The following is a 24,280-nucleotide window of genomic DNA, read 5'->3' on the forward strand; positions in this document are numbered from 1 at the left end:
TCTCATTCCCAGCTTTTGAGTGATAGCAATAGAGTTTTTGTTGGTGGCGTTTTGAGTGAGCTTAGACCTTTCTTTTATAATATTTCATGGAGCAGAGTTGAGGGACCATTATTATTGTTTTTGATCTTTAGCCAGGCCAGAAATTGTAGTCTAAAAATCACGATTTTACCAAATGTAGACCATAAAAGATACTCTAGTTCGTGCTCACTATGATGAGGTCAGCCATCTGTGACTTCATTTAACAAATACACTAAAATTTTTTTCCTTTTTTTTTTTAAGTGTATTATTTTATGTGTCATCCGGTTTCAGAATCATACACTCCCATCAGTTGGAAACTCCTGTACCATCTGTAAAAGGGCTTATCCATTCTTGTTCGTTCCCAAAACTCCTAAACACCAACCCGTCCATCTGTCTTCTTTAAATTTGGTAATTAAAACTATCTAAATTGCCCCGTAATCCTCGGTCTTCTATAGTAATCCCCCTTCATATTATTAAGTCCATATTTACTACTGGTCCCGGATGACATTATTATGGTTTGGTTTGAGTTATCGAGTAATAGATAATTATAATGAAAATTTGAAAAATTGGTATATTATGGTCATAGCTAACAAAAGGTTGTTTTATGTATGGAAATACTGCATTAGTTCTGCATAACGATCCCAAGAAATTTAACCCACAAGTGTATGTAAGTAAGGGTCTCTCTCTCTCTCTCTCTCTCTCTCTCTCTCTCTCTCTCTCTCTCTCTCTCTCTCTCTCTCTCTCACACACACACACACACACACACACACACACACACACAGGACATATTTTGATCATGATGTATACCTTGTATAATTTTCTAATTTTGACTGTTTAGTTAGATTTGAAAAAGGAGCTCCTTTGCAACTGTATGCATTATACACACACATATATATATTATATATATATATGTAAGAAAATAAAGGGTTAGCAAAAGAAAAAATGCGACAGATCTGCAGTTGCATGACAAATGAGATCATATGCAGGCATGCAGGAGGACGGATAGCGCAGTCGAGAGGTAAGAGAGAGAAAAAGAAAGTAAGTAATAAAAGTAGTGGGGAGAAGGTGAACAAGAACATTAACGAAATTGAAATGTCGATCTGCCTGAAAGTAAAAGCAACGGGAAACGTTAAAGAACAAATGGATCTGTGAATAAAAGATGCAAATAGAGAGATGCTGTCTGAAGTGACTGCAGTCCTGGTTCGCCAATGAGAGTATATTGAACATTTCTCGTAGTTGGAGAATAAAGTAAAGGCATGAGTTGAGTGATGCAGGAGTAGAAGGGTTTAATGCACGTTTGAGATTCTTGCGGAAGTGACTGTTTAGGATCCACTGAGGACGGTTAGGAGGTTAGCGAATAGAATTAGCTTAGGAATTGATGGTATTACATGCGAGAAGCTCGTTAGATTTGTGATGGTTGAGTGAGTGGATAATCAAGGTTTGTAAGGTATGCATCGATGAGGGAAAGGCTCTAAAGGAGTGCATGAAACAATTGCCCTGTTTTTTAAAGGTAAATGTGATAGAGGATGCTGTAAAAATAGCAGGGAATAACATTTTAGTATACCAAGGAAACTGCATGGTAGAAAACAGATTTATAAAAAAAACATTTTTCAGGACCCATAGAGGACGAATAACACAGGGGTGATAGAGGGTGTATGGAAATGTTTTAAAGTAAAGGGGAAAAAGCTATGTGTTGTGCAAGACCTAGTGAAAGTCTATGATAGAACTGATAGAGAGACAGTGAGAAGGACTTTGAGAATATAAGGTACAGCGGGTAAGTTACAGAGAGCGACTAAAAGTTTTTACAATTAAAGTAAAGCATGGTTTAGTATATTTAGTGGGAGACCAACTAGTTTGGTGTAAAAAATGGGTTTAAGGCAAGGGTTTGTTATATGTTTATGTCTGTTCAATATCTTTATGGATGGAGTGATATGCGAAGTGAACGAAAGGACCAGTAAATGTGGGTCACGATTTGTTGGATAAGAAAATGAGTAGTGTGTTTAATGGTTGACATTTGCAGATGATACAGTATTGATTGGGGATAGTGAAGAAACAGAGTAAGAAACAGTAAAAAGAGATTTCAAAGTGTTTACAAGAAGAGAAAGCTGAAAGTGAACGCAGGCAAAAGTAAGGATGTGAGGGTAAATGGAAACAAGGAAGGTGGCGCAGTGAATATTAATATGGGAGTAAATATGACGGTTGAATGTAGGATGAGAGAAGAGCTGAGTCGCAAAATAAGTGAACCAACAGTGGCAGCTTGTTGTGTGGAAGATAGGGAAGAGGCTCGTTTTGTAGGGATGCAAATGTTGTAGTGTATGAGTGAATTGTTGTACCATCTTTTTTTTTTTTTTTATTAAATATGGATGTTGAATATGAGCAAAAGAAAAAGACGTTGAAGATGTTGAGTTGAAGTGTTTGTGCAGTATTATGTGGAGTAACAAGAATAGATTGGGCGAGAAATGGCGAGATAAGCAGAACTAGTAGCAAAAAGTTGAGCATAATATGTAAAGCATGGATCAGATTTTTAATAGACGGTTCGCTCATGTGGAAAGAATGGATGATGATATTAAAAAGATTATAATACAGAAGCTTTAGATGGAAGACAGGAAGGCCTAGAAACGGTTGGAGAGGTGTGAGAAAGGTCATGGAAAGGAAGCAGCTTAAAATCCAGGAAGCAAGAGAATACATTTTAATATGGGGAATGGTGCTGTGCGTGTAAAGGGATTCGATGTAGTGCTGATGAGCATTCTATATAGGATTATGAAGCGGTTAATGTTGTCGATGTTTTACTGCACTTTGATTTTATCCATGGTTCAGGAGTTAAATATAAATTTGGCAGTGAGCGTTTTGTTAGGGACACCACACACACACACACACACACACACACACACACACACACACACACACACACACACACACACACATATATATATATATATATGTATGTATATATATATATGTATATATATATATATATATATATATATATATATATATATATATATATATATATATATATATATGAATTTTTATAACACAGTGATTTGTATGCAGGCATTAAGCTACAAATGTCGTTGAATATCCAATTCGCTCTACCTTGGAAATAATATATGTATATATCTGTTTACCGAACTTCTTATCAACTATAATTCCCCTTCGGGAAACATATATATACATATATTATTACCGAGGTAGAGCGAATTGGATATTAAACGACCTTTGTAGCTTAATTCTTCATATATATATATATATATATATATATATATATATATATATATATATATATATATATATAATATATATATATATAAACTCTTTGCTTGTTTGTACATATATCCAAACTTGCACATGCCAGTCCTAAAATTCAGAATTGAACTTAATTCGCCATGCAGCTCAAACCATGGCACAGGACTTTCACACGATGCCACTGCCAGAGCCAGGCGTTCCGAAAATGATAAAGCATCATTAAGGAGGGCCATTGTCGTGTGTTATTGTCATCATTGACTGCCATTGTGTAGTCTGTCAAGACGTCAGCAATTGGAAGGAGAAAGTCCAATAACAACAGTTGTTCAGGTGGCCTGTTTATATGTCGCCGGTCTTGCTTGACTTTTGTTTTTGTTTGTTTGTTTGTTTATGTTTACATTTTAGAACATTTTATTTCAGTTACAAAGATTCTTTTCAGAGTTACAAAGATTCTTTTCAGAATTACAAAGATCTTTTTCAGTGTTACAAAGATTTTTTTCAGAGTTACAAATTTTTTTTCAGTTACAAAGATTTTTTCATAGTTACAAAGATTTTTGTAAGAGTTACAAAGATACAGCTGAGCTGATAGTTACAGTTAATCGTATTTTCTCTTGGTTGCTGGTATCCAGGTTCGATGTAAATAATAAGTAAATCTTTGTGCTTTTTTTTTTCTTTGAATTCACAAACAGTATATATAACGCGTGATAAAACCGACAGTTTATACGGTAAGAATATCTAAGAAAATACAACTTTTCTGGTATTGTTTATTATACTTATATAACAATGAAAATGTTATTTTCCTTATTTTCCTTCAGCATTTCCTTCATCACGGTAAAGTGTCACATCTGGAACGCAAAATATTGCATGAACTTTAAAATGACTGTCATATTTATATTCCGTGATTTGCATTTTCCGTGCTCTTAAGAAACGCTTTCCTTATCACTGTCGCATGATAGACCGTTTGGTTGGGAGCGGAATTTGAGTTTTTTTTTAAAGGAAGACCATTAAGTGGAGATACAATAGAGCTTGTTGAGAGGAACATGTTCTGAAGCGCCGCCCAACATTTAATCATTATCCCTGGCAGCATTCCCACGGTTCTCTTATCCGTTCCTTCCACTAGAAAATGGAACTGAGAATAAACAAGTAAAAAATGTGCCTAAGTTTCTTCGACGATAGAGTTTTCTGTACAGCCGCTACAGCGCATAATCAAGGCCACCGAAAATAGATCTACCTTTTCGGTAGTCTCGGTATCATGAGCTGCGTCCTATGAAACTTTAACCACGGCTCGGTGGTGGCCTATCCTATATCGTTGCCAGAAGCACGATTATGGCTACTTTTAACCTTAAATAAAATAAAAACTACTGAGGCTAGAGGGCTGCAATTTGGTATGTTTGATGACTGGAGGGTGGATGATCAACATACCAATTTGCAGGCCTCTAGCCTCAGTAGTTTTTAAGATCTGAGGGCCGACAGGAAAAGTGCGGACAGAAAAAAGTGTGGACAGCATAAAGTGCGGACGGACAGACAACAATTTTCTTTTACAGAAAACTAAAATGAGAAAGTTGCAGTAAAGTAAACAGGGATCCCAGAAGGTTGAGGTTTAGTGCAGAGAATTAGGTTGATCCCGTGTGCTTAGTGCTTTGTAGAAAACTGGCAGTAATAAGCGTACTGGCAACTGCCATGTCCATTCGTTTAGAAAATACTTTGACTGATTTGTTTGGTTCACTAACGAGCATTATGGAGTGAGGTTAACTAAAGATTGCAAAAGAGATAATCATGTAATTGTGGGGATTCATTCAGAAGTTACTGCTACTTTGTACGAATATATGTTTATTCTCTACAGAACCGGAATACCAGCAGTAAAGTCGGTAGCATTTTTTAAATGATTTTTAGCAACATTTACGAAATATCTGTGCCTGCCATTACCTTGGGAAATACTACAAATGCAAAACAAACTGAACTCTCATTACGTGGGTCTTTGTGTCAAAAAATGAAACCAGAATTTAGTTGGAATATATGCCAACTATTCAGCTGTTCATTGAACGACATTTTACTCCAAGTGTTACAGGTATTTTGGTTATTATGTAGTTTACTCTTCTTTTCTTTTCATTGTTTACACTTTTCATTGTTTACATCCACAATTTCATGACAACTATTCTAACTGCCCTTTTGTATAAAAATGATCATTTACGTTTTGTATGGTTGAGTTAAATGTTACCTATTTTAAACGATACAAAATCGGTATCATATCTCATTTCTTTGCTATACCGTTATCTTTGTACATAAAAATAGATAACCTCTTTGCTAACATCTGGTATAAATCTTTTGTCATTTGTTTAATTTCGCAGCTTGGTGATGGGAGACAGAATTTCTAAAACGTTGCTAATGACTATAAAAACAAAATTGTTAGGGGCTTTCGCGCTGGTAATCTTATTCCTCTATAGCATAAAATTTCTAAGGAAAGAATTACTGTTAACATTTTCTTTTTTAATATATAGATATGCCGTAATATATATATATATATATATATATATATATATATATATATATATATATATATATATATATATATATATATAATATATATATATATATATATATATATATATATATATATATAATATATATATATATAAAATTATATATATATATGTGTGTGTGTGTGTGTGTGTGTGCGTGCGTGTGTGAATTTTTGTCTCGATAGCCGAATGGTCAAAGTCGCTGTCTGTCGTTGTTTCTAAACCAAGGCCCAGGTTCGAATTCAGGCCGGTGCAGGCGCTGTATTATTTACAATTCCCTTTAGGTGATAGGTGCTCAGGGGTATGGAGAATTCGATTTTAAATGATATGGCTTCATATATATATATATATATATATATATATATATATATATATATATATATATATATATATATATATTATATATATATATATATATATATATATATATATATATATATATATATATATATATATATATATATATATATATATATATATATATATATATATATATATATATATATACATATATATATATATATATTATATAATATATATATATATATATATATATAATCATATATATATATATATATAAATATATATATATATATATATATATATATATATATATATATATATATATATATATATATATATACATATATATATATATATATACATATATAAATATATATATATATATATATATATATTGTTCATATGTATATATACACATATACACTTGCATACACACATACATACATACACAAATCATACATAAAATATGAAATGAGAGGGATCATTGCAACACCCGTAAAAGTGCCATTAGGAAAAATATATTTTATGAAATTTTTCCATGAAAACCACCAAAACGAACATTGAAATGACGACAACTGCAGTATAATGATAGGAACGAAATGAGGGCGACAAAGGAAGTAATATAGATCCTTGGAGGAAGTGGGAGACTTAATTAAGACGTGTGAGTAATTCTCATTAGCAAGTTACTGTGCATCGAGTGAAAGAAAGAAAAAGGAAACATATTTAAATACCGGAAACCTCTGTTCACACTCACGTTCGCCACAACTGTTTAAGTGTTTTGTTCAGCCAGCAAATAAGTTCTCACTCGTTCTTTTTTTTTTCTTTTCAGCCTTTCAGCCTCCTTCCGGGTACTTCTAATGAAGGTAAGTTCTTTTTTTAATTATATCCGGCTGTCCTAGCCCAGGAGTCTAGCCTAGGTCCTCTTCCTTCTATTCCTTGAACACAACATGATGGCTCCAGAGAGAAAAAACAATGGTCGTTGTTACATTCATGATTATATATATATATATATATATATATATATAGTATCTATATATATATATATATCTATATATATATATATCTATCTATCTATCTATCTATCTATATATATATATATATATATATATATATATATATATATATATATATACATATATATATATATAAAAAGTATGAATATGTCAGTGACCGTTGTTTATTCTCTGAGCCAACTCAGTTCTAGAACCAAGCAAGAGGACCTAGGTTCGAATCCTGGGCGAGGAAAAGTGGATAAATACTGTACATTAAAAACCTGTTTTGCCTCTGCTGGCTAAAGCAACCCGGGTAGGAAAAGACATAATTAACTGCAAAGGATTTCCTGAGAACTGAGATACTACTGATACCTTCTTGTGCTATGTTCCCCAAAGCAAAGGAGGCAAAAAGGTGAATATATATTGCTTTCCCGTTCTCAGCAAGTCTTTAAAGATGAGGTTGCGTATCCCAGCTGCCGCTGGTGTACCTATTCCCAACTAGATCAACGTGTTGCGGTAGGCCGGGTGCGAATCACCGACCTTACTATCGCCAACTCAGCACGCTACCGTTGAACATTGTGTTAGGGTATCAAATACATCTTAGCCTATTATATAAGTGCATATTTTAGCTTTATACATGAAAGAAAGTTCATATATCTTTTGTATATTCATTCATATTTATTTAGGAATTTGTATGTCATTCGTAAGTACTTTGTGCACCAGTGAATTCACAATACTGAAATAGCTACAGTCTGTTGTGTAACTTGGATAGACATAATTTCTTTGTTCGTTCGTGAGGAATATTGTTTTTCCTACTTGTCTGAATTGCATGTTTTTTTCCATTGTGTTCATTTACATTGTTCAATTGACATCATATCAAGCAGCGAAGTATTGTGCAGGATAACCATTCAGTTTTGTACATTGTTCCCGATGAGATATGTACAAGGACGCTTAACAATTTCATTAAAATTTTTGAATGCTAAGCGTACCATGGTTTATGTAATATTGATAATTTTAGGAAGGTATGAGTGTTCCGTTTTTTTTTATATATATATTTTTGCTGTATTTTTTTTTTTTTTTGGTAATGCAAAAAGGACTTCAGAGAAGATAATTTTTTTATTTTAGTTTAGGAGGTTACAAGTAGCCAAAAGATCCAAGGTTATTTATATAAGTGTACTGATAATAAAAAAAAAACAGGACCCATAATTTTCCCGAATTGAAGACTAAAGAAAAGTCGGACGCCGTGATCAGAATCACCACAGACAGACCCAAGTGTGGAAAGTCGCTGGCTGCTGGAGTTCTCGTTTGCCGCAAGAATAAGGCCTTAAATCATCAATAGCATTCTGTTCCCAAGGCGGTGAGAGTAGTGACGAAGGACTCCCGGAGAGATGTAATGGCTCAAGATGCTTCGAGTTACGGCTGCTTTGATATTCTAGTGGAGGCCACTCTGTTGAAAGTTGCGTGTGTTTGTGGGTTTGTTACTTTTGTTTGTGTTTATTTTTGTGATTGCGTATCATTTTTGCCCTTATGAACTTGCCGTTTAAAAGCAAAACATCGATTTATGTTGTCTGCTTATTTTTTTTTATATTTTAGTGGAAGCCACTTTTGTTGGATGTTGTTTGTGCGCGTGTGTGTTTGTGGGTTTGTTACTTTTGTTTATGTTTATTGTGATTGCGTACAATTTTTGTCCTTAAGAACTTGTCGTTTAAAAGCAAAACATCGATTTATGGTATCAGATTATTTTTCGTGCGATGCGTCTCGAGTTCCTTCTAGAAACTTACCTGTGTTGCTTCTCCCTTTTGGCTTATATTTTTGTCTCCGTCTTCCGTCCTGCCATACTAAGAACACCTCCCTCGCCTTCCTCGGAGTTCCTCCATAATTTTCCTCTTGCATTTCGCTCTTCCACCAACCTCCTCCTTCCTCCACCTCCCATTTCCTTGGTAACTTGACTATCCATACCACCCTCTCTCCCCTGTCCCCCCCCCCTCTCGCTACCACTTGCCATCCTGTCTCCCATTCGGAATAACCACGAACAGCGGGACTAATGTTGCTTAATGTGTGTTAATTATGAGCTTCAGACTTACGTAATTGATTGTAATGATTTTGGGCTGGCCACAAAAAGTGACAACTTGGCTCAATTTGGCGTGGCATATTGGCTCGGTGGCGTTTCCAAATGTCTAACATAACCACCATCCACCTCGATAACGGTCGTATCGCTAACTTAAAAATGCACCTAAGTGACGGTCTCGGCCCTGCCGAAGGCATCATCCGTTCGAAAATGCAGCGACACTGACAGCTTGGCATCTGATACGCATTGCTGCTACATTGCCACCCGAATTGAAAGCGAGGAAATAGGGAGCATTGATGAGGGGGGGTTTATGTAGTGCGTCTTTTGCCTGATGGTTCTAAATACATGGTTTTGTAGTCCATAGATCACTTGGCGGTGGGAATTACCCGAATGTGCAGCTATACATCTCCTTACGTCTTCTACTCTTCTGTAAAGCAGTCCTCCCGTTTAAGTATTTCTAAACCAATCTGTTACGTGTCCGGTTGTAATTTCCTGTGGGTTGGAATCGCACATCCTGGTTATATTTAAAATGAAAGCATGAGAATTTGGTTGCAGGCTCGTTATCTGAATGGAACGGTTAGTAGCAATTTAACACTCAAAGAGAAGGAAGAAAACGACCTCCTCACTTGCTTGTGTATTTTCGTATCAGGTAAATCAGCTGTGGCGACTCTCGTAATTGGACGCAATAACGACCGTCATCAATGCACATGACGTCTTTTGGGACGAAAATGGCGTGGGAGGGGAGGGTACGGGTGGGGGTGGAGAGAAGGGGGAAGGAAATGAGCAAGGCTGTCTTCGTACAGTCAGTCACAAGAAGAGTTCGCTGAAGAAACGCCAATTTAGAGGACATTGGGTGCAAAGGGGAGCTACGTCAATTAAAGTGGAATGACAGAGGGAACTTCTCCGTACCAGGCAATTATCGCATGAGAGAACTACGAAGCAGGTGACGATCCAAGACGTGTTTTTGCCCTGGCTTGATTAGTTGATGAGAATGTAGAGACGGTGAGAGGTTCCATCTGCATTATTAGGGAGGATAAAAAAAAAAAGAAAAATCACCCAAGTGTCCTTTTTCTGCGGGTCTCTCACTGAAGGTTTACCTTGTGAAAGATTATGACATTCTCTCGCATGGGCTAATTGCTGCCCTCGAAGCAAATTCGGCTCCTGCGCTTGACGGTCATCCTCGTACTGACAGCACCTGTTCAGGGATACTCTCTCTCTCTCTCTCTCTCTCTCTCTCTCTCTCTCTCTCTCTCTCTCTCTCTCTCTTTTCTTTCATCTTGTTGAATTAAGTTTCCTTGGTAGCATTGTCTGTTTACTGTGTGAGCAGTAGAAATAAAATAACAGCAGCAAAAAAGCATCTCTCTCTCTCTCTCTCTCTCTCTCTCTCTCTCTCTCTCTCTTTGTATCTTGGTTGAATTAAGTTTTCTTGGTAGCATTGTCAGTTTACTGTGTGAGCGGTAGAAATAAAATAACAGCAGCAAAAAAGCATATCTCTCTCTCTCTCTCTCTCTCTCTCTCTCTCTCTCTCTCTCTCTCTCTCTCTCTCTCTGTATCATGGTTGATTAAGTTTTCTTGGTAGCATTGTCAGTTTACTGTGTGAGTAGTAGAAAGAAATTAACAGCAGCAAAAAAGTAATCAAGACTTGTAATATTTCATAGCTATAGAATAAAGAGGAAAAACAATAGGATGGCATTCATCCCTGCGTCTAGTAGTGCTGCCGATCAGAAATTAAACTTCTGGCTCACTTCTTATTATAGTGGGAATTAGAATAACTTTGAAATCAGAAAAAACAATGAAAGTCATTTAAGTTGTAATGCTCTCGACTCCTCATCGATTTCACATATCCACATGTATCTTTGCCTTTTTTAAGGTACCATTTTTTGCTTTTATGCTGAAAGGAAACTTATACTTTTTGCTCTTTTCAGATAAAATGCATCCTCATCATTGTTAAGAGAACTCCAACTCAGTCATAGATGAATTCTGTACTTTGCAAATGCACGTTTAACATGATTTACGTCTATATATACCGTATATATACATATATATATTTGTGTATACATATATGTATGCACAACATAAATTATATATATATATATATATATATATATATATATATATATATACACATTCGTTATAAACAGCGCATACAAGCGTCATTTGTTAGCCAGATGTCGGTTTATGATACCGAATAAAATAAACAAAGCTTATTAGGGACAAGACACGAGTTCATGTGACGATATGTTGGAAACTGAGTCCGAATTCGCTCCTCAGTTTCGACATGGTTGGACTTCAAAGACCAGGTTGTTACCATAAAAGAAAATTGGCATCATTCGGAATCTAGGGTAAAAAGACTTGTTGAGTGTTCACTCTCGAATGCTATCTAAATTTCCTTTTCCCTTATGGAGTGGAGTTTAGTTTTCTGTAAAAGAAAACTATTGTGCCTGCTTTGTCTGTCCGTCCGCACTTTTTTCTGTCCGCCCTGAGATCTTAAAAACTACTGAGGCTAGAGGACTCCAAATTGGCATGTTGCTCATCCACCGTCCAATCATTAAACATACCAAATTGCAGCCCTCTAGCCTCAATAGTTTTTATTCTATTTAAGGTTAAAGTTGGCCATAATCGTGCTTCTGGCAACGATATAGGAGAGGCCACCATCGGGCCGTGCTTAAAGTTTCATGGGCCGTGGCTGATACAGCATTATACCGAGAACACCGAAAGATAGATCTATTTTCGGTACCCTTGATTATATGCGGTAAGAAAACTCGATTGCGCTGAAGAAACTTCGGCGCATTTTTTACTTGTTTTAATATGGTAACATGTTAAACACTGCATATTGATATCTTTTTAGAGGTTGACCACATTTTTAATAAAAAGTCTTACCGCACTACTAGACAAATCCACCATAACTTTTGAATATTTATGAACATTGTGCTGTACGGTCAAGTTTAATTCTCATTTTAAGACATGCTTCAGGTTACTTTAGGAATAACTTTCCCTTCATGTCTGTAAGTAATGTATGAGGAAAATATCAGTGGGGTTCAAATTACTCGTTATTTGGTTAAGGTTTTGCCCTTATTTTCTTTGTATACTTATATCTCAATATCAGTGGGGTTCAAATTACTCGTTATATGGTTAAGGTTTTGCTCTTATTTTCTTTGTATACTTATTTCTCTGTTGTCTCAGGTAAATAAATTTAAAAATTTTAACGACATTGGTTAAATGTTTATTATACAATTTTATCTTCGCTTCAGACCATTGTTCATCCCCCATGAAAGATTCGGTTCTCGGACCCATAGTATGAAGTCGACAAAACCAGACATACTGAGTGTGTCCATGTCCGTCATCCTCCCTTTTCTTATACGAAAGAGCTATGACTCTCTCTCTCTCTCTCTCTCTCTCTCTCTCTCTCTCTCTCTCTCTCTCTCTCTCTCTCTCTCTCTCTCTCTCTCTCTGGTTATAAATATATCCGTTCAACTTATGTAGCATTTGAGATCGTGGAATCCCGGAAAAGGACAGAGTTCCATGCTCTGAAGATGAAGAGATTGAAGCAGTAATCGCTAAAGTTTACTCTTAAAAGATACAGTCTCATGGGAAAATGTCCTGGCATGTCACTGCTGTCGAGGAAGCTTCATTAACGATATTCAGTGCAATTTCAAATATTAAGCGAAAAAGATAGAGATGCGGTGAAAAACGAAATATCGCTAAAAATACGGCCTTCATACAACTCCAAGAATTGTGAAAGGCAAGCATTACAAGATGCTGGAAAAGTATACTTCATTTTTCCGTTGTTGAAGTTTAATCTTACCATTCACACGAGTCGAGGTATTGAAAGATGCTTTCCATTTATGGAAAAGAAAAGGCATATGCTGCTCTTCTCAGCAGATGATATAACGTTCTCCACATTCATTTCAGTGAGGGAGTTACTTAGTATCCAGTCTGTGATGAAGATCCTAAATTTACCATATGGAAAATTAACAAAGCCGTAAATCTGTATATATGTGTATATATATATATATATATATATATATATATATATATATATATATATATATATATATATATATATATATATATATATATATATATATATATATATATATCAGTTGATATATATATATATATATATATATATATATATATATATATATATATATATATATATATATATATATATGCATACATACATACATATATAAACACTTATTTTGAAAGTGAAAAACCTATTGTTAAAGGCCCTTCATATGATAATAGGGTCCCTGAATATATATGTGTATATACAGTATATATACAAAAATGCATACATACTTACATACATATATTAACACTTCTTATGAAAGTGAAAAACCTATTGTTAAAGGTCCCCCATATGATAAATAGGGTCCCTATTTTTATATGAGAATATAGTGTGTGGAAAGTCTGGGGTATTGTCATTTTATAAATAAACCGAATTTAACCAAGTTTCGTCTCCCCACCATAATCACCCTCTTTCAGGAGCAGTGGAGAATCTTATTTTGTTTCTTAGACCCCTCTGCTGTTCGGAAGGGTTTGATTAGGTCCTGACAGCTGGGGCCTTCATTTTAGAAAGCCCATTCTTCAAGCAACGTAAAGTTTTTGTAATACTTATTGCTTTCTCCCCTTAATGGCGGTGTTCCCTCTCCCTTAGAGAATTTCTTGATGTTAGGTTGCATAATTATCCATTCGCTGTTGTTATATAGCCTCACGTGATTCTTTTTTCATTTCTGTCGTAGTCTGTGGTAATCCTTGATATGTTGTTAAAGCATCAGTTTTATATGTGCCTTACAGATTTTTATTGAAGACTCAAGGTAGGGTTTCAACTTCATTGCTTGGTAGGGTAAGTGAAACGATGTGTATTCCATATGCATTCCATGTAATATTTGTGTGGTTAATGACACAGAGACTTGATGGGGAGTTTGTTGAGGATGTTATGTTTTAAAGGAAATGAGAAAGGTTAGGAAAAGTTCAGTTTTATTTGCAAGTTTGTGGGATGAGAGTGTCGACCGGCCGATGTTTGCAGGTGATCGTGTTACGTAATGATACTGAAGAGAAGCTGCAGAGACTGGTGAAAGTTTGAGTTTATGAGAGAGGGGAAAGCTGCAGATCAGTGTCAGTGAGACTAAGGTGAGAGTACGCAGAACTCACGAAGAATCATTGTTAGATGGGAAGTGAAAGAATGAAAATATATAGGTGTTTTAGGGTAAATGTTATGGATGGTGGTAGGATGAGAGAAGAGGCAAATAAGTGAATCGAACGTGCTAGGAAGATAACAAGGTCTCTGCAGAAAGATTGAAAGAATAGAGGAAAGATTATAAATAAAAGAAGTTGGACAATGTGAAGGATCTTTTAAGGCAAAACTCCTTTATGGAACTGAAGTGTGATTATTGGATGCAAACGAAAGAAAAGTGGAAGGTTTGGAGAACTGTTAGATTTGTATGCCTGTAGTAAGAATGTCACAATAGGTGAGATTTAATGTAGAGATACGACAGTGTAAAAAGTTGATTTGGAGCAAAGTGTTACAGAGGTCATCTGGTCATGAGGAGAATTAGGAAAAATGCAAGTGATGGATATATATATATATATATATATATATATATATATATATATATATATATATATATATATATATATATATATATAATAAGGAAGAGTTGAAGCAAGTGTGTGTTATCACCATCACCATGCCCCTGGTAGAGATGGAAGAGTTTCTAGGATCTCTGTAACAGACAACATTGACACTGGGTAAATGTGGAGGGCTAGAGTGGCACATCCCATTAATATAGATTTCTCGTGCAGTCCTTGAAGACTTTCGACTTTACGTCCCAAGTCGATTATCGTCCTTTTTGAGCGTGTTCTAAGTATTAGGGTCTCCCACGGTGGTCAGGTTATTAACATGTCAAACAAGCAATTAAGTCATTGGCTTCCTAAGTACCCGATTCGTAAATACCTGCTGCTGCCCCGGTTGTCATTGAGATATTCTTGTAGGTCTGAGGCTCGGAATCGATGAGCAGTTACAGTAAGACGAAACATGTCTTGTTTGTTTGTCAGTTTTGATTGGCAATGAAGGACTCTGGTTAACTTTTTTGACGTTTAGAATTTCGACGTTTAGAATTTCATGTTGTACTTGACTTTGCAAAATATCCAAACCATTCAGCGCTGGAATGCTTAATATACGAATTTTTATCATATTATTGTAAATCACTAAATTAACATTGCTTTAAATGTCTGCGCAGATAACAGAATACAGAAACATAAGACAAAATAAAAACAAAGTTTTGGAGCGAAAGGGACAACAGACTGACAGATTGTTAGCGGTGGATCAGGGAATGACAGTAAAAGGACAAGGGATAAGTAAAAAAAAAAAAAAAAAAAAAAAAAAAAAAGCGAAGGACACCTTAACCACCGTAAGTTATTCGATGAGGTAATTGCTCTTAAAGTTCCCTGGATCTCCACCTTTTTGGGCCAACCCATCATCCTTCACCTTCTGGAGATAATCTGCCCAAGAGGCCACCTGAGACCTCCTCCTCCTGCCGGTTCATCATCATCGCAGCTACCACCTCCAGAGGGCGTGAGAAAAGGTGCCCAGAGACTTGAGGCTACTCTTGAGGCGAAGGATCTACGAGCTAGAGAGAGAGAGAGAGAGAGAGATAGAGGGAGAGAGAACTTCGGTGGTCCATTCCGGCCCTCTTGGAGCATGTCCGAAATTTTTGGAGAAAGTCGCCGGGGTGGTCCCGGTCGTCGTTGGTGTTCGCCGTACACGAATTTGTGAGAGGAATTGTTATTGTATACTTTGCTTTTATGTTTCAGTCTTACTTGTGAGCACCGATGCTTTATATCTCTCAAAGATATTTTGTTGTTTGGCAGAGGTTTGGTTGTTGTTGCACTTTCTGTTTTGATAGACGTAACGTATCATGTAGTTTTTTGTCATCCTTTCCAGTTTCAAGGCATAAAGGATAATGTGTATATACATATATATATATATATATATATATATATATATATATATATATATATATATATATATATATATATATATATATATATATATATATATATATTTTTATATATATATATATATATATATATATATATATATTTTATATATATATATATATATACACACACACACACACACACACACACACGTGTTCTAAGTGCCATTCACTTTAAAGTACACGAGGTATTTTCTCTTAAAAACTTTTAGGCCTGCGCCCAAGGCTGAAGGAAGCATGGCTGGCTTTTGTTTCGAGAGACGGTTTACGAAGAGAAAGAACATTCTCTTAATAGTTTCAAAGGACAGACTGTTTTTAGTCTTAGCAGCAGATATTATTTCTAATGTCTGAATAACTTCTACACTGATTAGCATTATGTATTATTCAACTAATGATAGTGTTATATTTTTTTATTCAACTAACATTCCATCTTTGAAGAATAAAAAATAATTGCTTTCCAAACAAAGCTAGGTTTTGGTTAAATCACCATCCTTGAACTTAGATTAATTTGCATAAATTAAAGAATTTGCCTCAAGATAAGTGAACTTTAACATTATTCTTTGCCCATAAAGGATGCCATGTTAAAATATTTAGTCTGATTGTTAAGAGATATCGAACATCTCAAAACAGAAATGTTCTCTCAGAATTGCATTGTATGTATGTATGGCTGGATGGATGTATGTAGTCTTACGTGGAAACATACAATTGTTATATACATTGCCTTTTCTTTAATAGATAGCATTAAATGGCAAACAGTGAAGAGAAGGTAATTTTAAGCAGCCTTAAGCAAACACACGTCTGTTGTAAAGATGTTTCTGTTTTAAGATTGAATGTCAGACATCAATCTCAGATGGCGAATGCCTCAATATGGCAGTTCTTTGCCGACAAAACAACAAGTGGATGTCACTTCGTCTCATACACAACCACCAAGAGGTACCAAAAGAACAAAGGTAATAGAAAGCCCCAGCCATGTGTCACGTTGGGCTTTTCTTACTTGTTTGAGCAACAAGGATGTCGTGGCACAGAAAGTACAGTTTTGCTCCCAGCCATTGCTTACGGTCCTAGAATTGATTATTTAAAACAATTTGAAAAGAGGGGAATTCATTTGTGCTACTCTGTTATCTTCTACCGTTCCATCCACAGTTGTTCATTTTGTATACCGTTCTTTTCTATTTTCTATTTTCCACTCCTTGGGCCAATATGAATTTTTCGTGTTCCAGCAAACTACTTCAATTCAGAATTATGGAAAAATAGAAAAAAAATCTTAATTACTGTAGCTTGGTTAAAAAAATTAATTTTTATTTGGCACAATTTACAAACACACAACAAAACGTAATGTGCCTTTCGTTTATTGGAAAGTTGTGTTGTACTGTGCATATGATTTACAACGGTTTGACAAAGGACGTTTAAACATCAACACCAGAGAAGGATCTCCCCTTTAATAGCAAGTATATTCTATTGTCTTTCAATACAAAAGGATTGTTAGCAAGAGTCGTATGAGCAATGCATGTCCATTTGCTTTTGTATCTGGCTTTTGTAAGCTCTTAACATGAAAGGCCTAAAGATTTCTTTAAAGCTTAGATTTTTATATATTTGTTACTTAGGTACTTTTATGTGTGTTTTGTAGGTATTTACAATGCCTGTGTGTACAGTATATCCCCCTTTCTCTTCATGATAGGAGCGCAAACGGCAGTTTGTTAAATCGTGTCACACTCGTTCCGTCAAGCAAAAAAGATTTCAGTCCTTTGGATGTAGAAGTACATAACATGAACTTTGAAGGATCTCATTAGGGATTCTAGAATTGGTGTGTGCCTTTTAGGTGTGGCTCCCTTGGATTTGCATGTGGCTTCGTCCGTCCATGTATGGACTATTTTCTAATATTAATGGAGGCACTCGGCCGACCACTTCTTTTTGATAAAGTTGAATCAGTAGATTTCTCTCCACTCAGTAACTCGGCTCTTACTTTCAACTATCATTAACTTAAACTCCTCGTAAGATCGCAGCCCCCTTTTTTTATAGATATTAGTTTAGCCATTACTCCTAAGAGTTTTTTGGCTGCTTATAGCCACTAGTCTGTTCCCATCGTCTTATACGACAGACTTCATAAATACACAAAATTGTTTGGAAGCCCCAAACATGAGAATTATTGGTTTGATCAATCCTGCACAGTATTCTGTTTTAGAATGTAATTACTGTCTGAAATAATTTAACGGACCTCTCTTTAGGAATAAAGTTTGTCATCCCCACCGAACCAAGTACAAAAGCATTCTCTTTGTTTTTCAGCAACCGAGCTTGAGTATAGCAATTTTCATGTTTCTTTCATAGGAATAAAAAATATAAGAATGGTGTTATCATTATGTAGAGGATTGTAAGATTCAGGGAACAGAGTGCATGGAGCTCTAAAATTTAGATATATATTAGAGAAGAGAGGAGAGAAAAAAAAAATATTCACGAACACACAAACATAACTAGCCTATAGGTGTTCCACTTTAGAGCAAGGATTGATGATCTTAATTTCCACACATTCATGGAATGCCTGCGACTAGAAGTAGTAGTAGTAGTAGTAGTAGTAGTAGTAGTAAGTTCATAATGGCATTTTTGTACAGTTTGTTTCTAGTAGTTTATTGCCCTCAGAATATTACCGAGTAGATTTGAGTGATGCACTCGGAAAGTCCGCACCTCGTCATGTACTCGTATCGTGATGGTATCTTTTTATTACAATTTTTTTAAGACATACACATCGCCAGTGTGCGTCAGACATGATTCAGACACGAGGCGATATTATCTCGGGAATGGCGTTGCATTCCGTGACTTGGAATTGGGAGAGACACGTTAGTCATTTCCCTTCAGAAAATTGGCCTTCCCTGTCGTCAGGAGCAGTGCCTTCAATAGTATGGCATTTCGAGGAAATCTGAGTTTGTTTTATTATGCATTCTCTAATCTTTGCTTTTTCTTTTAATATGTTTATTTTATGTTCTTTCCTTATGGTTTTCGTTTTAACCATCTCCTGGAATTCTCTTATTTTGCATATTTTCTGAGAATGCAGTGTCTTTTATTCACGGAGCACTAGGCCACTTCTTCGTTCGGGGCTAGACCCAACTTTTCTTCATTTTGTCTTCCTTCCTGTCTTTTAGCCTAGATAGTGCCAGAAGTGCCTGGTTGACCATTCCGTCGGCCTACATACTGATAGGTATTTAATTTGGCTGAAGTGTATCGACAGATAGATATTCAGTTTGGCTGAAGCATATCGACAGTTATGTGTTGTATACTTAAGTATTTCCTTGTTTTTGTTTGATTACTTTTGTTTGTATCATTTTTTGCAATGGCAACACTAGATTAGTTTAGAGTATCCGCTTTCGAGGTGTTGAAAAAAGCATTGTAGGGATCGTTTTTTTACACCTGTATTTTAGCTGTAGATATTGAAACTGCAAATGCTCGTATTTTATTTTAATTCTCACCTATTTTAAGATTAGTCGCATATGCATCGTAAATGTTTTTATTGTTTTAATTTTCTGTAAAAGAAAACTATTGTGCCGGCTTTGTCCGTCCGCACTTTTTTTCTGTCCGCACATTTTCTGTCCGCCCTCAGATCTTAAAAACTGCTGAGGCTAGAGGGATGCAAATTGGTATGTTGATCATCCACCCTCCAGTCATCAAACATACCAAATCGCAGCCCTCTAGCATCAGTAGTTTTAATTTTATTTAAGGTTAAAGTTAGCCATAATAGTGCTTCTGGCAACGACATAGGATAGGCCACCACCGGGCCGTGGTTCAAGTTTCATAGGATAGGCCACCACCGGGCCGTGGTTCAAGTTTCATGGGCCGCAGCCCATGCAGTAGTATACCGAGACCACCGAAAGATAGATCCAGTTTCGGTGGCCTTGATTATACGCTGTAACGGCTGTACAGAAAAGTCGATTGCGCCGAAGAAACTTCGGCGCATTTGTTTAACTTGTTTAGTTTTGTAGTGAATATTGGCTTTTAGTATTGTATTGAATTTACAGTAGCTCAGTCCAAATGATTTCTTTCGTGTAACATTTTTTATAAGCTTTTTAAAGCAACATTAATTTCTGTTTGAGTTTTTGCGAAGACGACGATGAAACACAAAAAGTAATTACAGGATCTTGAAAGGGCTGTGACAATTCATGAGAGCACATGATAGTCAGAAAGTTATTTAAATCAGAGCAGAGAAGAGAAGTATATCAAGATCTTTAGGAGCAGGCAATAGAGTTCAGTGTTAGTTACGTGTCAATTATGATATCCGCTTTGAGGGGGAAAGCGCTTAATGTATCTCTATTGTTTTTACTTTATTTTAAACAGTTAGATGTTTTAAACCATGTAAATATTCTCATTCTAAAAGCAGTGATTTTAATCTTATCTCCGAGCAAAAGGAAGGCCTTGGTTTTAAATCTTGATCAGGTGAAATATTAGTATATTTATATAGAGTTTTGTTTTATACATTTTATCGACTTGAAGTAATATTACTTTATATTATGCAAAAAAAAAAAAAGGGCAGAAAGAGGAAAGGGAAAGTGTCACCTTTGTTTAGGCTATTGTTGTTTAAAAAACGATGAGAGAGAGAGAGAGATTGCTTTCCAGAGTCCTAATGATGCAAGCATGCTATGTTTAGTGGTCAGTTACATTCGTCCCACTGTCACCATTTCCAGTGTGTCTTTCACTTCCGGTATAAACTGCTTCGCCGCAAACTCACCATTTTTTTTTTTTAATGTGTTTGATCTCTCTTACCTTACTACAATATTCTTTGTAGCCGCGGAATTTCTACGGTAATTCAGTCATCGGAAGAATTAACGAACGAAGTATACGTATATACAATATATACAATTACAAATTATCTAGCGGTGACGCAGACATTTTCAGAAAGGTATTTATCTTCTCTTAATATCATTATTCATAAAAATAATATTATAACTGATTGCTGCAATACGAATGTTAATGTCTAAATAAACAAAAGTGAATAATCTCATAATATGACGGTTACTTGTAAACAGCTGGACTTGAAATGAAAATAGAGATGCCATAGGTTTTGAATGTTCTTGAAAGGTATTACTGCTTTGCCAGTCTTCATTGTTATGATAATTATTAACACTGGTTCGAGAATAACCCTTATCTCTTGATAGGCTTGGTTGCAGAGGAAAAAAAAAACAGGCCGAAGGCTCTGCTATATTCATACTTCAAAACTTCCAGAATGCTAGCCCTTTCACGTGCCTACAAAAACACCCCAGTACTGCATTGAGCAACCCGCCCCTCCTTATATACAGTATTATTTACCATTGTCTTGCAAGCACTCTCCCGCTTTTTGCTTATTAATGTCCATAGATCCCAAAATCCCCTCTTATTCCGTCTATACAGTACGTTTTGGTCTTTCTTTTCTCATCCATTCTCATACATGTCGCGGATTATGCATTCTCTCCGCCCCTTGTCGTTCTCCAGTGTCTCGACATCACCAACTTGCCTTTAAAAGCTCATCCACATTTTCACCAGTCTTTTCACCATATATATATATATATATATATATATATATATATATATATATATATATATATATATATATATATATATATATATATATATATATATATATATATATATATATATATATATATATATCTACAATGTAATGAGCAAACTGATCATCGCAACATCTTCAACCTTTTGCTTTGATGTAGATTCAGTGTCTAATTTCACCTCCATGAAGGAGAATTTGGTCAAAAAAATTCTTCATACATTCTAACTTTGGCTTCCATTGGCCCATCTCTTCTCTTACAAATCTTTTGAACAGAGTCTGCAACCTTCCTTGTTTGCATCTCATCTATTTCATTTACTTCTAAATACCTAAATATATCAAGAGGTTCTGTTTTTCAACCGTCCATATTAACACTAATTGCTCCAGTCCATATTTCTGGTTTCGATTTGCCTTTGGAACCTTATCATTGTTCACATTAAGTATCCACTTTCAAGTTCTTGTAAAAGCTTTCAAGCTATTTAGTCTCTGTAGCTTCTTTTGTTCACCGTCCCCATTCATTAGTATCGTCGCTATACATCAGTCACTCGACAGTCCATTCACAACCCCAGTTCATATTCTACAATTTTGCACGTACTTCTTTCACTGACTGCTCCAATCACGCCATCCGTAAAAGCCCTAAAAAGCCACGGAGATAAGGAGCACCCTTGTCTCATACACACTTTTACATCAAACCAGTCACTTTCCAGTCCACTGATTCTAATAGTGTTTACCTTCACCATAAAAACTTTTTAAGGGCCTTCAGCAAATTACGTCTTCACCCCATCTTCTCAGCATCCTATATTATGATTCTCTACAAGTTCTGCCATAAGAGTTTTAAGGTCTATAAACCGCACAAACATTCCTCCTTACTGTCAAATTTCACTTACAACTGTATCATAAATGCTTGATTCACACCTTCATTGTCAAATTTCACACTGTTCTCTCTCTGTTAATCATAACTACCATAATGATAGAAAGATAATTAATAAATAATGCTGTATTCAGAAGCATGCAACATTTTGGCGTTGATGTATTGTAAGAAAGTATGTTACTACTTTTCCTTTGAGTATATTAAAGACTGACTGTCGCAAAGTATTGCGTGATTAACATCATCATTTTACGGGATTCGGAGGCTTGCGTTTGACTCTCTGTCTCTCTGTCTGTCTGTCAGGATCTCAAGTGTCAGTCATACTTTTACAACTGTTTCATCAACAGAAGTAAAGTAATTACTTTGCGAACCGCGTTGTGCTTACCTAAAACCTGCCTTAATAATATTAGCTAAAACCGTCACTAATCGCACATAATATCACGAAAACCACACACGAGAGAGAGAGAGAGAGAGAGAGAGAGAGAGAGAGAGAGAGAGAGAGACTAACGCGAGTAAGCCCCTGCGAACGGCAATCCCTGTAAAGGTATAATGATGGCCGAGAGCTCTAATCAGTGGTTTGTTTGGTACTTGTGTGTACGATGGTACTCGCGATGCTAAGATGCGCTTCATCTCAACAGAGTGGATCTCCTCTCATTCCTGAGAATGCTTGAGATAGGTTCCTGTATCCATTTATATCTACCTATCTATCTTTCCATCTACCACCTGGTCAGACCAGTATCTCTACACCACACGAAACGAACGATCTCTCTCTCTCTCTCTCTCTCTCTCTCTCTCTCTCTCTCTCTCTCTCTCTCTCTCTCTCTCATTAATGTGTGTGTCTTTGTGTATGTTCGTGTTAATGACAAAGAGGAGGGGACGGAATGTTAAGGAAATCGCTTGAATTTTATTGCCTTATGGTATCTCTACAAAAAGAATTTCATCGATTGTGTTGAATTAAAGGCATTTTTCATGAATAAACAAGCAACCTGGTAATCAAACTTCCAATCCGCTGATTAAATTTCTGTCCTATAATCTGAAAGTGTATCGGCGAGAGCCTGCGACCTAACGAAACATTTCTTAAAGAGAGAGAGAGAGAGAGAGAGAGAGAGAGAGAGAGAGAGAGAGAGAATTGAGAAGATACGGCAATGTATAAGGCATGCTCAGTACATAACCATGACAACGGTAAAGCCATCGCAGGTAACCAGGGATTAGGCAGTCAGGTAACCGCAGCACAGCCATGAGACGGGGGGGGGGGCGATGGGGATCGCAGACGGGCATGGGGGTATCTAAGGGATTACGGTGGGAGATACAAGTGGGCATCTAGGGATTACGGTGGGAGATACAAGTGGGCATGATTGAGTTTTAGGGAGGTGGGCGGGGAAACACTACGGTAATTTGGAATTCTCTTCATCGCCCCACCCCCCAAGCTCCCCTCCCCCGCGCCTTCCAATTCCCCAAGACATAATTAATTATTTTGGGCCTTAAACGATCCCATCGACGGAAACCTATAAACGGGGGAAATTAACCTCCGCTTACCTCCTGTTCGCCTCTTTTTATTTGTGTCATTTTTTATTATCGTTCTATGTTGGTTTGGGCTGCCTCTGTTCTCCTGTTACCATTACGACCGAGTGCTTTGCTTTTATTCGTGGATATGAGTCCATTTGAATTATTTTTATTATTAACACTTCGCTGATGAGAGCCTCGTAAATTCATCACCGCTCGTGTTTTGAAAAAAGGT

General features: G+C 36.1%; 1 long non-coding RNA gene across 1 annotated transcript in view; it reads left to right on the top strand.

The window, feature by feature from the left end:
* LOC136847625 (uncharacterized) overlaps nucleotides 1–24,280 on the top strand; it is a 626,800-nt gene that overhangs the window by 191,140 nt on the left and 411,380 nt on the right. Inside the window, exon 2 of the long non-coding RNA XR_010855784.1 lies at nucleotides 6,913–6,946. This is a non-coding gene — a long non-coding RNA (uncharacterized lncRNA). The remainder of the gene's footprint in view (nucleotides 1–6,912; nucleotides 6,947–24,280) is intronic.

Source organism: Macrobrachium rosenbergii, chromosome 2 (genome assembly GCF_040412425.1).
Source record: "Macrobrachium rosenbergii isolate ZJJX-2024 chromosome 2, ASM4041242v1, whole genome shotgun sequence".
Lineage (NCBI taxonomy): Eukaryota > Metazoa > Arthropoda > Malacostraca > Decapoda > Palaemonidae > Macrobrachium > Macrobrachium rosenbergii.